Raw genomic sequence first — 11,858 nt, forward strand, 5'->3', positions numbered from 1 at the left:
ACCCCCTCGCCTGACTCTCCTACTAGGCTTGGGAAGCTTGGTCTCCCTGCCGAGGTAAGGTCGAACGTCCTGCCGAGCCTTACACTCAAACTCCAGCCAAGCCCCCTTGCCTGACTCTCTGACTAGGCTTGGGAAGCTGGGTCTCCCTGCCGTGGTAAGGTCGAACGTCCTGCCGAGCCTTACACTCAAACTCCGTCCAAGCCCCCTTGCCTGACTCTCCTACTAGGCTTGGGAAGCTTGGTCTCCCTGCCGAGGTAAGGTCGAACATCCTGCCGAGCCTTGCATTGTACCTCTGGCCAAGCCCCCTTGCCTGAGTCTCCTATTAGGCTTGGGAAGCTTGGTCTCCCTGCCGAGGTAAGGTCGAACGTCCTGCCGAGCCTTACACTCGAACTCCGGCCAAGCCCCGTTGCCTGACTCTCCTACTAGGCTTGGGAAGCTCGGTCATCCTCCCGAGGTAAGGTCGAACACCCTGCCGAGCCTTACACTGTACCTCTGGCCAAGTCCCCTTGCCTGACCCTACTAGGCTTGGGAAGCTTGGTCTCCCTGCCGAGGCAAGATCGAATGTCCTGCCGAGCCTTACACTTGAACTCCGGCCAAGCCCCCTTGCCTGACTCTCCTATTAGGCTTGGGAAGCTTGGTATCCCTGCCGAGGTAAGGTCGAACATCCTGCCGAGACTTACACTCAAACTCCGGCCAAGCCCCCTTGCCTGACCCTACTAGGCTTGGGAAGCTTGGTGTCCCTGCCGAGGTAAGGTCGAACGTCCTGCCGAGCCTTACACTCAAACTCCGGCCAAGCCCCCTTGCCTCACCCTACTAGGCTTGGGACGCTTGGTCTCCCTGCCGAGGTTAGGTGGAACATCCTGCCGAGCCTTACACTCGAACTCCGGACAAGCCCCCTTGCCTGACCCTCCTGCTAGGCTTGGGAAGCTTGGTCTCCCTGCCGAGATAAGGTCGAACGTCCTGGCGAGCCGTAATCTCGAATTCCGGCCAAGCCCCCTTGCCTGACTCTCCTACTAGGCTTGGGAAACCTGGTCTCCCTGCCGAGGTAAGGTCGAACATCCTGCCGAGCCTTACACTGTACCTCTGGCCAAGTCCCCTTGCCTGACCCTACTAGGCTTGGGAAGCTTGGTCTCCCTGCCGAGGTAAGGTCGAACATCCTGCCGAGCCTTACATTGTACCTCCGGCCAAGCCCCCTTGCCTGACTCTCCTACTAGGCTTGGGAAGCTTGGTCTCCCTGCCGAGGTAAGGTCGAACGTCCTGCCGAGCCTTACACTCAAACTCCGGCCAAGCCCCCTTGCCTCACCCTACTAGGCTTGGGAAGCTTGGTCTCCCTGCCGAGGCAAGATCGAATGTCCTGCCGAGCCTTACACTTGAACTCCGGCCAAGCCCCCTTGCCTGACTCTCCTATTAGGCTTGGGAAGCTTGGTCTCCCTGCCGAGGTAAGGTCGAACGTCCTGCCGAGCCTTACACTCGAACTCCGGCCAAGCCCCCTTGCCTGACCCTACTAGGCTTGGGAAGCTTGGTCTCCCTTCCGAGGTAAGGTCGAACGTCCTGCCGAGCCTTACACTCGAACTCCGGCCAAGCCCCCTTGCCTGACCCTACTAGGCTTGGGACGCTTGGTCTCCCTGCCGAGGTTAGGTGGAACATCCTGCCGAGCCTTACACTCGAACTCCGGACAAGCCCCCTTGCCTGACCCTCCTGCTAGGCTTGGGAAGCTTGGTCTCCCTGCCGAGATAAGGTCGAACGTCCTGGCGAGCCGTAATCTCAAATTCCGGCCAAGCCCCCTTGCCTGACTCTCCTACTAGGCTTGGGAAGCCTGGTCTCCCTGCCGAGGTAAGGTCGAACATCCTGCCGAGCCTTACACTGTACCTCCAGCCAAGCCCCCTTGCCTGACTCTCCTACTAGGCTTGGGAAGCTAGGTCTTCCTGCCGAGGTAAGCTCGAACATCCTGCCGAGCCTTACACTCAAACTCCGGCCAAGCCCCCTTTCTTGACTCTCCTACTGGGCTTGGGACGCTTGGTCTCCCTGACGAGGTAAGGTCGAACATCCTGCCGAGCCTTACACTGTACCTCTGGCCAAGTCCTTTTGCCTGACTCTCCTAGTCTTGGGAAGCTTGGTCTCCATGCCGAGGTAAGGTCGAACATCCTGCCGAGCTATACACACGAACTCCGGCCAAGCCCCCTTGCCTCACTGTCCTACTAGGCTTGGGAAGCTCGGTCTCCCTGCCGAGGTTAGGTCGAACATCCTGCACAGCATTTCACTCGAACTCCGTCCAAGCCCCCTAGCCTGACTCTCCTACTAGGCTTGGGAATCTTGGTCTCCCTGCCGAGGTAAGGTCGAACACCCTGCCGCGCCTTACACTCGAACTCCGGCCAAGCCCCCTTGCCTGACTCTCCTGCTAGGCTTGGGAAGCTTGGTCTCCCTGCCGAGGTAAGGTCGAACGTCCTGCCGCACCGTACACTCGAACTCCGGCCAAGCCCCCTTGCCTGACTCTCCTATTAGGATTGGGAAGCTTGGTCTCCCTGCCGAGGTAAGGTCGAACGTCCTGCCTAGCCTTACACTCGATCTCCGGCCAAGCCCCCATACCTCACCGTACTAGGCTTGGGAAGTTTGGTCTCCCTGCCGAGGTAAGGTCGAACGTCCTGCCGAGCCTTACACTCGAACTCCGGCCAAGCCCCGTTGCCTGACTCTCCTACTAGGCTTGGGAAGCTCGGTCATCCTCCCGAGGTAAGGTCGAACACCCTGCCGAGCCTTACACTGTACCTCTGGCCAAGTCCCCTTGCCTGACCCTACTAGGCTTGGGAAGCTTGGTCTCCCTGCCGAGGTAAGGTCGAACATCCTGCCGAGCCTTACATTGTACCTCCGGCCAAGCCCCCTTGCCTGACTCTCCTATTAGGCTTGGGAAGCTTGGTCTCCCTGCCGAGGTAAGGTCGAATGTCCTGCCGAGCCTTACACTCGAACTCCGGCCAAGCCCCCTTGCCTCACCCTACTAGGCTTGGGAAGCTTGGTCTCCCTGCCGAGGTAAGCTCGAACGTCCTGCCGAGCCTTACACTCAAACTCCGGCCAAGCCCCCTTGCCTCACCCTAGTAGGCTTGGGAAGCTTGGTCTCGCTGCCGAGGCAAGATCGAATGTCCTGCCGAGCCTTACACTTGAACTCCGGCCAAGCCCCCTTGCCTGACTCTCCTATTAGTCTTGGGAAGCTTGGTCTCCCTGCCGAGGTAAGGTCGAACGTCCTGCCGAGCCTTACACTCGAACTCCGGCCAAGCCCCCTTGCCTGACCCTACTAGGCTTGGGAAGCTTGGTCTCCCTTCCGAGGTAAGGTCGAACGTCCTGCCGAGCCTTACACTCAAACTCCGGCCAAGCCCCCTTGCCTCACCCTACTAGGCTTGGGACGCTTGGTCTCCGTGCCGAGGTTAGGTCGAACATCCTGCCGAGCCTTACACTCGAACTCCGGACAAGCCCCCTTGCCTGACCCTCCTGCTAGGCTAGGGAAGCTTGGTCTCTCTGCCGAGATAAGGTCGAACGTCCTGGCGAGCCGTAATCTCAAATTCCAGCCAAGCCCCCTTGCCTGACTCACCTACTAGGCTTGGGAAGCCTGGTCTCCCTGCCGAGGTAAGGTCGAACATCCTGCGGAGCCTTACATTGTACCTCCGGCCAAGTCCCCTTGCCTGACCCTAATAGGCTTGGGAAGCTTGGTCTCCCTGCCGAGGTAAGGTCGAACGTGCTGGCGAGCCTTACACCCAAACTCCGGCCAAGCCCCCTTGCCTGACTCTCCTATTAGGCTTGGGAAGCTTGGTCTCCCTGCCGAGGTAAGGTCGAACGTCCTGCCGAGCCTTACACTCGAACTCCGGCCAAGCCCCCTTGCCTCACCCTACTAGGCTTGGGAAGCTTGGTCTCCCTGCCGAGGTAAGCTCGAACGTCCTGCCGAGCCTTACACTCAAACTCCGGCCAAGCCCCCTTGCCTCACCCTACTAGGCTTGGGAAGCTTGGTCTCCCTGCCGAGGCAAGATCGAATGTCCTGCCGAGCCTTACACTCAAACTCCGGCCAAGCCCCCTTGCCTCACCCTACTAGGCTTGGGACGCTTGGTCTCCGTGCCGAGGTTAGGTCGATCATCCTGCCGAGCCTTACACTCGAACTCCGGACAAGCCCCCTTGCCTGACTCTCCTATTAGTCTTGGGAAGCCTGGTCTCCCTGCCGAGGTAAGGTCGAACATCCTGCCGAGCCTTACACTGTACCTCCGGCCAAGTCCCCTTGCCTGACCCTACTAGGCTTGGGAAGCTTGGTCTCCCTGCCGAGGTAAGGTCGAACGTCCTGCCGAGCTTTACACTCGAACTCCGGACAAGCCCCCTTGCCTGACCCTCCTACTAGGCTTGGGAAGCTTGGTCTCCCTGCCGAGGCAAGATCGAATGTCCTGCCGAGCCTTACACTTGAACTCCGGCCAAGCCCCCTTGCCTGACTCTCCTATTAGGCTTGGGAAGCTTGGTCTCCCTGCCGAGGTAAGGTCGAACGTCCTGCCGAGCCTTACACTCAAACTCCGGCCAAGCCCCCTTGCCTCACCCTACTAGGCTTGGGACGCTTTGTCTCCCTGCCGAGGTTAGGTGGAACATCCTGCCGAGCCTTACACTCGAACTCCAGACAAGCCCCCTTGTCTGACCCTCCTGCTAGGCTTGGGAAGCCTGGTCTCCCTGCCGAGATAAGGTCGAACATCCTGGCGAGTCGTAATCTCAAATTCCGGCCAAGCCCCCTTTCCTGACTCTCCTACTAGGCTTGGGAAGCCTGGTCTCCCTGCCGAGGTAAGCTCGAACATCCTGCCGAGCCTTACACTGTACCTCCAGCCAAGCCCCCTTGCCTGACTCTCCTACTAGGCTTGGGAAGCTTGGTCTTCCTGCCGAGGTAAGCTCGAACATCCTGCCGAGCCTTACACTCAAACTCCGGCCAAGCCCCCTTTCTTGACTCTCCTACTGGGCTTGGGACGCTTGGTCTCCCTGACGAGGTAAGGTCGAACATCCTGCCGAGCCTTACACTGTACCTCTGGCCAAGTCCTTTTGCCTGACTCTCCTAGGCTTGGGAAGCTTGGTCTCCATGCCGAGGTAAGGTCAAACGTTCTGCCGAGCTATACACACGAACTCCGGCCAAGCCCCCTTGCCTCACTGTCCTACTAGGCTTGGGAAGCTTGGTCTCCCTGCCGAGGTTAGGTCGAACATCCTGCACAGCATTTCACTCAAACTTCGTCCAAGCCCCCTTGCCTGACTCTCCTACTAGGCTTGGGAATCTTGGTCTCCCTGCCGAGGTAAGGTCGAACACCCTGCCGCGCCTTACACTCGAACTCCGGCCAAGCCCCCTTGCCTGACTCTCCTGCTAGGCTTGGGAAGCGTGGTCTCCCTGCCGAGGTAAGGTCGAACGTCCTGCCGCGCTATACACTCGAACTCCGGCCAAGCCCCCTTGCCTGACTCTCCTATTAGGCTTGGGAAGCCTGGTCTCCCTGCCGAGGTAAGGTCGAACGTCCTGCCGAGCCTTACACTCCATCTCCGGCCAAGCCCCCATACCTCACCGTACTAGGCTTGGGAAGTTTGGTCTCCCTGCCGAGGTAAGGTCGAACGTCCTGCCGAGCCTTACACTCGAACTCCGGCCAAGCCCCGTTGCCTGACTCTCCTATTAGGCTTGGGAAGCTCGGTCATCCTCCCGAGGTAAGGTCGACCACCCTGCCGAGCCTTACACTGTACCTCTGGCCAAGTCCCCTTGCCTGACCCTACTAGGCTTGGGAAGCTTGGTCTCCCTGCCGAGGTAAGGTCGAACATCCTGCCGAGCCTTACATTGTACCTCCGGCCAAGCCCCCTTGCCTGACTCTCCTATTAGGCTTGGGAAGTTTGGTCTCCCTGCCGAGGTAAGCTCGAACATCCTGCCGAGCCTTGCACTCGAACTCCGGCCAAGCCCCCTTGCCTCACCCTACTAGGCTTGGGAAGCTTGGTCTCCCTGCCGAGGTAAGCTCGAACGTCCTGCCGAGCCTTACACTCAAACTCCGGCCAAGCCCCCTTGCCTCACCCTACTAGGCTTGGAAAGCTTGGTCTCCCTGCCGAGGCAAGATCGAATGTCCTGCCGAGCCGTACACTTGAACTCCGGCCAAGCCCCCTTGCCTGACTCTCCTATTAGGCTTGGGAAGCTTGGTCTCCCTGCCGAGGTAAGGTCGAACGTCCTGCCGAGCCTTACACTCGAACTCCGGCCAAGCCCCCTTGCCTGACCCTACTAGGCTTGGGAAGCTTGGTCTCCCTGCCGAGGTAAGGCCGAACGTCCTGCCAAGCTATACACTCGAACTCCGGCCAAGCCCCCTTGCCTGACTCTCCTACAAGGCTTGGGAAGCTCGGTCTCCCTGCCGAGGCAAGATCGAATGTCCTGCCGAGCCTTACACTTGAACTCCGGCCAAGCCCCCTTGCCTGACTCTCCTATTAGGCTTGGGAAGCTTGGTATCCCTGCCAAGGTAAGGTCGAACGTCCTGCCGAGCCTTACACTCAGACTCCGGCCAAGCCCCCTTGCCTGACCTTACTAGGCTTGGGAAGCTTGGTCTCCCTGCCGAGGTAAGCTCGAACGTCCTGCCGAGCCTTACACTCAAACTCCGGCCAAGCCCCCTTTCCTCACCCTACTAGGCTTGGGACGCTTGGTCTCCCTGCCGAGGTTAGGTGGAACATCCTGCCGAGCCTTACACTCGAACTCCGGACAAGCCCCCTTGCCTGACTCTCCTATTAGGCTTGGGAAGCTTGGTCTCCCTGCCGAGGTAAGGTCGAACGTCCTGCCGAGCTTTACACTCGAACTCCGGACAAGCCCCCTTGCCTGACCCTCCTACTAGGCTTGGGAAGCTTGGTCTCCCTGCCGAGGCAAGATCGAATGTCCTGCCGAGCCTTACACTTGAACTCCGGCCAAGCCCCCTTGCCTGACTCTCCTATTAGGCTTGGGAAGCTTGGTATCCCTGCCGAGGTAAGGTCGAACGTCCTGCCGAGCCTTACACTCAAACTCCGGCCAAGCCCCCTTGCCTGACCCTACTAGGCTTGGGAAGCTTGGTGTCCCTGCCGAGGCAAGATCGAATGTCCTGCCGAGCCTTACACTTGAACTCCGGCCAAGCCCCCTTGCCTGACTCTCTTATTAGGCTTGGGAAGCTTGGTCTCCCTGCCGAGGTAAGGTCGAACGTCTTGCCGAGCCTTACACTCAAACTCCGGCCAAGCCCCCTTGCCTCACCCTACTAGGCTTGGGAAGCTTGGTCTCCCTGCCGAGGTTAGGTGGAACATCCTGCCGAGCCTTACACTCGAATTCCGGACAAGCCCCCTTGCCTGACCCTCCTGCTAGGCTTGGGAAGCTTGGTCTCCCTGCCGAGATAAGGTCGAACGTCCTGGCGAGCCGTAATCTCAAATTCCGGCCAAGCCCCCTTGCCTGACTCTCCTACTAGGCTTGGGAAGCCTGGTCTCCCTCCGGAGGTAAGGTCGAGCATCCTGCCGAGCCTTACACTGTACCTCCAGCCAAGCCCCCTTGCCTGACTCTCCTACTAGGCTTGGGAAGCTTGGTCTTCCTGCCGAGGTAAGCTCGAACATCCTGCCGAGCCTTACACTCAAACTCCGGCCAAGCCCCCTTTCTTGACTCTCCTACTGGGCTTGGGACGCTTGGTCTCCCTGACGAGGTAAGGTCGAACATCCTGCCGAGCCTTACACTGTACCTCTGGCCAAGTCCTTTTGCCTGACTCTCCTAGGCTTGGGAAGCTTGGTCTCCATGCCGAGGTAAGGTCGAACGTCCTGCCGAGCTATACACACGAACTCCGGCCAAGCCCCCTTGCCTCACTGTCCTACTAGGCTTGGGAAGCTTGGTCTCCTTGCCGAGGTTAGGTCGAACATCCTGCACAGCATTTCACTCAAACTTCGTCCAAGCTCCCTTGCCTGCATCTCCTACTAGGCTTGGGAATCTTGGTCTCCCTGCCGAGGTAAGGTCGAACACCCTGCCGCGCCTTACACTCGAACACCAGCCAAGCCCCCTTGCCTGACTCTCCTGCTAGGCTTGGGAAGCTTGGTCTCCCTGCCGAGGTAAGGTCGAACGTCCTGCTGCGCCGTACACTCGAACTCCGGCCAAGCCCCCTTGCCTGACTCTCCTATTAGGCTTGGGAAGCTTGGTCTCCCTGCCGAGGTAAGGTCGAACGTCCTGCCGAGCCTTACACTCTATCTTCGGCCAAGCCCCCATACCTCACCGTACTAGGCTTGGGAAGTTTGGTCTCCCTGCCGAGGTAAGGTCGAACGTCCTGCCGAGCCTTACGCTCGAACTCCGGCCAAGCCCCGTTGCCTGACTCTCCTACTAGGCTTGGGAAGCTCGGTCATCCTCCCGAGGTAAAGTCGAACACCCTGCCGAGCCTTACACTGTACCTCTGGCCAAGTCCCCTTGCCTGACCCTACTAGGCTTGGGAAGCTTGGTCTCCCTGCCGAGGTAATGTCGAACATCCTGCCGAGCCTTACACTCGAACTCCGGTCAAGCCCCCTTGCCTGACCCTCCTGCTAGGCTTGGGAAGCTTGGTCTCCCTGCCGAGATAAGGTCGAACGTCCTGGTGAGCCGTAATCTCAAATTCCGGCCAAGCCCCCTTGCCTGACTCACCTACTAGGCTTGGGAAGCCTGGTCTCCCTGCCGAGGTAAGGTCGAACATCCTGCCGAGCCTTACACTGTACCTCCGGCCAAGTCCCCTTGCCTGACCCTACTAGGCTTGGGAAGCTTGGTGTCCCTGCCGAGGTAAGGTTGAAAGTCCTGCCAAGCTATACACTCGAACTCCGGCCAAGCCCCCTTGCCTGACTCTCCTACTAGGCTTGGGAAGCTTGGTCTCCCTGCCGAGGCAAGATCGAATGTCCTGCCGAGCCTTACACTTGAACTCCGGCCAAGCCCCCTTGCCTGACTCTCCTATTAGGCTTGGGAAGCTTGGTCTCCCTGCCGAGGTAAGGTCGAACGTCCTGCCGAGCTTTACACTCGAACTCCGGCCAAGCCCCCTTGCCTGACTCTCCTACTAGGCTTGGGAAGCCTGGTCTTCCTGCCGAGGTAAGCTCGAACATCCTGCCGAGCCTTACACTCAAACTCCGGCCAAGCCCCCTTGCTTGACTCTCCTACTGGGCTTGGGACGCTTGGTCTCCCTGCCGAGGTTAGGTGGAACATCCTGCCGAACCTTACACTGTACCTCTGGCCCAGTCCTTTTGCCTGACCCTACTAGGCTTGGGAAGCTTGGTCTCCATGCCGAGGTAAGTTCGAACGTCCTGCCGAGCTATACACACGAACTCCGGCCATGCCCCCTTGCCTCACTGTCCTACTAGGCTTGGGAAGCTTGGTCTCCCTGCCGAGGTTAGGTCGAACATCCTGCACAGCCTTACACTCAAACTCCGTCCAAGCCCCCTTGCCTGACTCTCCTACTAGGCTTGGGAATCTTGGTCTCCCTGCCGAGGTAAGGTCGAACGCCCTGCCGCGCCTTACACTCGAACTCCGGCCAAGCCCCCTTGCCTGACTCTCCTATTAGGCTTGGGAAGCTTGGTCTCCCTGCCGAGGTAAGGTCGAACGTCCTGCCGCGCCGTACACTCGAACTCCGGCCAAGCCCCCTTGCCTGACTCTCCTATTAGGCTTGGGAAGCTTGGTCTCCCTGCCGAGGTAAGGTCGAACGTCCTGCCGAGCCTTACACTCGATCTCCGTCCAAGCCCCCATACCTCACCGTACTAGGCTTGGGAAGTTTGGTCTCCCTGCCGAGGTAAGGTCGAACGTCCTGCCGAGCCTTACACTCGAACTCCGGCCAAGCCCCCTTGCCTGACGCTCCTACTAGTCTTGGGAAGCTTGGTCTCCCTGCCGAGGTTAGGTCGAACATCCTGCCGAGCCTTACACTCAAACTCCGGCCAAACCCCCTCGCCTGACTCTCCTATTAGGCTTGGGAAGCTTGGTCTCCATGCCGAGGTAAGTTCGAACATCCTGCCGAGCTATACACTCGAACTCCGGCCAAGCCCCCTTGCCTCACTCTCCTACTAGGCTTGGGAAGCTTGGTCTCCATGCCGAGGCAAGATCAAACGTCCTGCCGAGCCTTACATTCGAACTCCGGCCAAGCCCCCTTGCCTGACTCTCCTATTAGGCTTGGGAAGCTTGGTCTCCCGGCCGAGGTAAGGTCGAACGTCCTGCCGAGCCTTACACTTGATCTCCGACCAAGCCCCCATACCTCACCCTACTAGGCTTGGGAAGCTTGGTCTCCCTGCCGAGGTAAGGTCGAACGTCCTGCCGAGCCTTACACTCGAACTCCGGACAAGCCCCCTTGCCTGACCCTCCTGCTAGGCTTGGGAAGCTTGGTCTCCCTGCCGAGATAAGGTCGAACGTCCTGCCGAGCCGTAATCTCAAATTCCGGCCAAGCCCCCTTGCCTGACTCTCCTACAAGGCTTGGGAAGCCTGGTCTCCCTGCCGAGGTAAGCTCGAGAGTCCTGCCGAGCCATGCACTCAAACTCTGTCCAAGCCCCCTTGCCTGACTCTCCTATTAGGCCTGGGAAGCTTGGTCTCCCTGCCGAGATAAGGTCGAACGTCCTGCCGAGCCTTAGACTCGGTCTTAGGCCAAGCCCCCTTGCCTCACCCTACTCGGCTTGGGAAGCTTGGTCTCCCTGCCGAGGTAAGGTCGAACGTCCTGCCCGAGCCTTACACACAAACTCCAGCCAAGCCCCCTTGCCTGACTCTCCTACTAGGCTTGGGAAGCTTGAACTCCCTGCAAAGGTAAGGTCGAACGTCCTGGCGAGCCTTACACCCGAACTCCGGCCAAGCCCCCTTGCCTGACTCTCCTACTAGTCTTGGGAAGCTTGGTCTCCCTGCCGAGGTAAGGTCGAACATCCTGCCGTGTCTTACACTCGAACTCCGTCCAAGCCACCTTCCCTGACCCTACAAGGCTGGGGAAGATTGGTCTCCCTGCCGAGGTTAGGTCGAACATCCTGCGGAGCCTTACACTCAAACTCCGTCCAAGCCCACTTGCCTGACTCTCCCACTAGGCTTGGAAAGCTTGGTCTCCCTGCCGAGGTAAGGTCGAACGTCCTGCCGCGCCTTACACTCGAACTCCGGCCAAGCCCCCTTGCCTGACTCTCCTGCTAGGCTTGGGAAGCTCAGTCATCCTCCTGAGGTAAGGTCGAACACCCTGCCGAGCCTTACACTGTACCTCTGGCCAAGTCCCCTTGCCTGACCCTACTAGGCTTGGGACGCTTGGTCTCCCTGCCGAGGTAAGGTCGAACGTCCCGCCGAGCTATACACTCGAACTCCGGCCAAGCCCCCTTTCTTGACTCTCCTACAAGGCCTGGGAAGCTTGGTCTCCCTGCCAAGGTAAGGTCGAACGTCCTTCCGAGCCTTACACTCGAACTCCGGCCAAGCCCCCTTGCCTCACCCTACTAGGCGTGGGAAGCTTGGTCTCCCTGCCGAGGTAAGGTCGAACGTCCTGCCGAGCCTTACACTCAAACTCCGGCCAAGCCCCCTTGCCTCACCCTACTATGCTTGGGGAGCCTGGTCTCCCTGCCGAGGTTAGGTGGAACATCCTGCCGGGCCTTACACTCGAACTCCGGACAAGCCCCCTTGCCTGACCCTCCTGCTAGGCTTGGGAAGCTTGGTCTCCCTGCCGAGGTAAGGTCGAACGTCCTGGCGAGCCGTAATCTCAAATTCCGGCCAAGCCCCCTTGCCCGACTCACCTACTAGGCTTGGGAAGCCTGGTCTCCCTGCTGAGGTAAGGTCGAACATCCTGCCGAGCCTTACATTGTACCTCCGGCCAAGTCCCCTTGCCTGACCCTTCTAGGCTTGGGAAGCTTGGTCTCCCTGCCGAGGTAATCTCGAACGTCCTGCCGAGCTATACACT

This window comes from Vidua macroura, assembly GCF_024509145.1.
Source record: "Vidua macroura isolate BioBank_ID:100142 chromosome W unlocalized genomic scaffold, ASM2450914v1 whyW_random_scaffold_74, whole genome shotgun sequence".
Classification (NCBI taxonomy): domain Eukaryota; kingdom Metazoa; phylum Chordata; class Aves; order Passeriformes; family Viduidae; genus Vidua; species Vidua macroura.